Source organism: Durio zibethinus, unplaced genomic scaffold (genome assembly GCF_047325235.1).
Source record: "Durio zibethinus cultivar Kanyao isolate XHJ-2024 unplaced genomic scaffold, ASM4732523v1 HiC_scaffold_394, whole genome shotgun sequence".
Taxonomy (NCBI): Eukaryota; Viridiplantae; Streptophyta; class Magnoliopsida; order Malvales; family Malvaceae; genus Durio; species Durio zibethinus.
The window spans coordinates 685,001-690,000 of record NW_028323017.1 but is presented as its reverse complement, the minus strand read 5'-3'; positions in this window follow the sequence as shown (position 1 = coordinate 690,000).

The following is a 5,000-nucleotide window of genomic DNA, read 5'->3' as shown; positions in this document are numbered from 1 at the left end:
GGGGGTGCCGGACCACCACCCCCTAAAGAGCATTAGAGATTTTACAGATATGCTACCAGTAGACGTTAAAATGTCTGAAACGGGGACACTTTTTCCAAACAAGCAAATCCCACACCGAGGGTGCGCAGGTGCCGATGGTGGTCGAGGCATGTGCCCGCAACAAGGGCCAACGTGAGCCGATGGTGGTCGAGGCAACCGCCCGCACCAGCTCGAGGCATGTGCCCACACCAAGGCCCGGCATGTATCGATGGTGTTCGACGTAGGGGCCATCTTCTGCTGATGGTGGTCGAGGCAAGAGCCCGCACCAAGGGCCAGCGTGTGCCCATGGTGCTCGAGGCAACCGTCCGCACCAGGGCCCAGCGTGTGCCGATGGTGGTCGAGGCAACCGCCCGCACCAGGGCCCAGCGTGTGCCGATGGTGCTCGAGGCAACCGCCCGCACCAAGGGCCGGCTTGTGCCGATGGTGTTCGAGGCAACCGCCCGCACCAGGGCCCAGCGTGTGCCGATGGTGGTCGAGGCAACCGCCAGCACCAGGGCCCAGCGTGTGCCGATGGTGGTCGAGGCAACCGCCCGCACCAAGGCCGAGCGTGTGCCGATGGTGGTCGAGGCAAGCGCCCGCACCAGGGCCCAGCGTGTGCCGATGGTGGTCGAGGCAAGCGCCCTCACCAAGGCCGAGCGTGTGCCGGTGGTGGTCGAGGCAACCGCCCGCACCAGGGCCCAGCGTGTGCCGATGGTGGTCGAGGCAAGCGCCCGCACCAAGGCCGAGCGTGTGCCGATGGTGGTCGAGGCAAGCGCCCGCACCAGGGCCCAGCGTGTGCCGATGGTGGTCGAGGCAAGCGCCCTCACCAAGGCCGAGCGTGTGCCGATGGTGGTCGAGGCAACCGCCCGCACCAAGGGCCGGCGTGTGCCGATGGTGTTCGAGGCAACCGCCCGCACCAGGGCCCAGCGTGTGCCGATGGTGGTCGAGCCAGGAGCCCGCACCAAGGGCCGGCTTGTGCCGATGGTGTTCGGGGCAACCGCCCGCACCAGGGCCCTGCGTGTGCCGATGGTGCTGGGGGCAACCGCCCGCACCAGGGCCCAGCGTGTGCCGATGGTGCTGGGGGCAAGCGCCCGCACCAGGGCCCAGCGTGTGCCGATGGTGCTGGGGGTAACCGCCCGGACCAGGGCCCAACGTGTGCCGATGGTGGTCGAGGGAACCGCCCGCACCAGGGCCCAGCGTGTGCCGATGGTGCTGGGGGCAAGCGCCCGCCCCAGGGCCCAGCGTGTGCCGATGGTGCTGGGGGCAAGCGCCCGCCCCAGGGCCCAGCGTGTGCCGATGGTTATCGGGGCAACCGGCCGCACCAGGGCCCAGGGTCTGCCGATGGTGCTCGAGGCAACCGCCCGCACCAAGGCTCAGCATGTGCCGATTGTGATCGAGGCAACAACCCACACCAGGGCCCAGCTTGTGCCGATGGCGGTCGAGGCAAGTGCCCGTACCGAAGGGCAGCCTATGCCGATGATGGTCGATGCATGTGCCATCACCATGCGCCATCATGTGCCATTGATGGTCGAGGCCTTGGCCGAAGTTCGATTTTGAGCCACGGTGCCCATGCTTGGCTCCAGCATGTGCTGGTGCCGCATTTTTTTCACTCGGGACAGCATCGCCGGAGCATCGCCGGAGTACCGCCGGAGAACCTGACCGGCGGCATTGGGGTTCCGGCGATTGGGAGGGGGGCCGGGGGGGTGTGCGCACATGATGTGCGATGGGTGCTGGTACTTGGCCTTGTGTTGGCCCCCTATCCCTCATCAAACCTCTGAGAATTCACACCCCCTTAAAGAGCATTTGAGATTTTACAGGTTTGCTACCAGTAGCCGTTAAAGTGTCTGAAATGGGGACACTTTTTTCAAACGGTCACAAAATCTTCTCTACTTCGAGTTTTTAGCTGAATTTTTTTGTGCATGCCAACAAAAATAGAAGGATCATGCCTACAAAATTTGGGGCCAAAAATCCTTATAAAAAAATTTTAAAAAATCCCGAACCGCAAAAAGTTTCGAAAATCATGAAAAATAGAAAACGAGTCATCTTCCAACGAAACTTCACGTGAAGGCTTAGGGGACCATTGTATGAATTTACAAGCCATAAAAATGGCATTGGCACGGCAGAAATTTGAAGATGTGCCTAAACCCACCAGGGCCCAGCGTGTGCCGATGGTGCTCGAGGCAACCGCCCGCACCAGGGCCCAGCGTGTGCCGATGGTGCTCGAGGCAAGCGCCCGCACCAGGGCCCAGCGTGTGCCGACGGTGGTCGAGGCAACCGCCCGCACCAGGGCCGATAGTGTGCCAATGGTGCTCGAGGCAACCTGTCGCACCAGGGCCCAGCGTGTGCCGATGGTGATCGAGGCAACCTGCCGCACCAGGGCCCAGCGTGTGCCGATGCTGGTCGAGGCAAGCGCCCGCACCAGCGCCCAGCGTGTGCCGATGGCGCTCGAGGCAACCGACCGCACCAGGGCCCAGCGTGTGCCGATGGTGCTCGAGGCAACCTGCCGCACCAGGGCCCAGCGTGTGCCGATGGCGCTCGAGGCAAGCTCCCGCACCAGGGCCCAGCGTGTGCCGATGGTGCTCGAGGCAACCTGCCGCACCAGGGCCCAGCGTGTGCGGATGGTGCTCGAGGCAAGCGCCCGCACCAGGGCCCAGCGTGTGCCGATGGTGGTCGAGGCAACCGCCCGCACCAGGGCCCAGCGTGTGCCGATGGTGGTCGAGGCAACCTGCCGCACCAGGGCCCAGCGTGTGCCGATGGTGCTCGAGGCAACCGACCGCACCAGGGCCGAGCGTGTGCCGATGGTGGTCGAGGCAAGCGCCCGCACCAGGGCCCAGCGTGTGCCGATGGTGGTCGAGGCAACCTGCCGCACCAGGGCCCAGCGTGTGCCGATGGTGCTCGAGGCAACCGACCGCACCAGGGCCGAGCGTGTGCCGATGGTGCTCGAGGCAAGCGCCCGCACCAGGGCCCAGCGTGTGCCGATGGTGGTCGAGGCAACCTGCCGCACCAGGGCCCAGCGTGTGCCGATGGTGGTCGAGGCAAGCGCCCGCACCGGGGCCCAGCGTGTGCCGATGGTGGTCGAGGCAACCGCCCGCACCGGGGCCCAGCGTGTGCCGATGGTGGTCGAGGCAACCGCCCGCACCCGGGCCCAGCGTGTGCCGATGGTGGTCGAGGCAACCTGCCGCACCAGGGCCCAGCGTGTGCCGATGGTGCTCGAGGCAACCGACCGCACCAGGGCGGAGCGTGTGCCGATGGTGGTCGAGGCAACCGCCCGCACCAGGGCCCAGCGTGTGCCGATGGTGGTCGAGGCTGCCGATGGTGGTCGAGGCAACCTGCCGCACCAGGGCCCAGCGTGTGCCGATGGTGGTCGAGGCAACCGACCGCACCAGGGCCGAGCGTGTGCCGATGGTGCTCGAGGCAAGCTGCCGCACCAGGGCCCAGCGTGTGCCGATGGTGGTCGAGGCAACCGCCCGCACCAGGGCCCAGCGTGTGCCGATGGTGCTCGAGGCAACCTGCCGCACCAGGGCGGAGCGTGTGCCGATGGTGGTCGAGGCAAGCGCCCGCACCAGGGCCCAGCGTGTGCCGATGGTGGTCGAGGCAACCGACCGCACCAGGGCCCAGCGTGTGCCGATGGTGCTCGAGGCAACCTGCCGCACCAGGGCCCAGCGTGTGCCGATGGTGGTCGAGGCAAGCGCCCGCACCAGGGCCCAGCGTGTGCCGATGGTGGTCGAGGCAAGCGCCCGCACCAGGGCCCAGCGTGTGCCGATGGTGCTCGAGGCAACCGACCGCACCAGGGCCGAGCGTGTGCCGATGGTGGTCGAGGCAAGCGCCCGTACCAGGGCCCAGCGTGTGCCGATGGTGATCGAGGCAAGCGCCCGCACCAGGGCCCAGCGTGTGCCGATGGCAGTGCCCAGCGTGTGCCGATGGTGGTCGAGGCAAGCGCCCGCACCAGGGCCCAGCTTTTGCCGATGGTGATCGAGGCAACCGGCCGCTCGAGGGCGCAGCGTGTGCCGATGGTTATCGGGGCAACCGGCCGCACCAGGGCCCAGGGTCTGCCGATGGTGCTCGAGGCAACCGCCCGCACCAAGGCTCAGCATGTGCCGCTGGTGATCGAGGCAACAACCCACACCAGGGCCCAGCTTGTGCCGATGGCGGTCGAGGCAAGTGCCCGTACCGAAGGGCAGCCTATGCCGATGATGGTCGATGCATGTGCCATCACCATGCGTCATCATGTGCCATTGATGGTCGAGGCCTTGGCCGAAGTTCGATTTTGAGCCACGGTGCCCATGCTTGGCTCCAGCATGTGCTGGTGCCGCATTTTTTTCACTCGGGACAGCATCGCCGGAGCATCGCCGGAGTACCGCCGGAGAACCTGACCGGCGGCATTGGGGTTCCGGCGATTGGGAGGGGGGCCGGGGGGGTGTGCGCACATGACGTGCGATGGGTGCTGGTACTTGGCCCTTGTGTTGGCCCCCTATCCCTCATCAAACCTCTGAGAACTCACACCCCCTTAAAGAGCGTTTGAGATTTTACAGGTTTGCTGCCAGTAGCCGTTAAAGTGTCTGAAATGGGGACACTTTTTTCAAACGGTCACGAAATCTTCTCCGGTTCGAGTTTTTAGCTGAATTTTTTTGTGCATGCCAACAAAAATAGAAGGATCACGTCCACAAAATTTGGGGCCAAAACTCCTTCTAAAAAAATTCTAAAAAATCCCGAACCGCAAAAAGTTTCGAAAATCGTGAAAAATAGAAAACGAGTCATCTTCCAACGAAACTTCACGTGAAGGCTTAGGGGACCATTGTATGAATTTACAAGCCATAAAAATGGCATTGGCACGACAGAAATTTGAAGATGTGCCTAAACCCACCTAGCACCCGATCGATCCCCGGCTTGCGCATCCTGCCTCTCCGGCCGGCTGAGCGCCCGCACGCTCGTTCCGTGGGTTGACTTAGGCATACGGAGCTCATTCCATGTCTAAGCCCCAG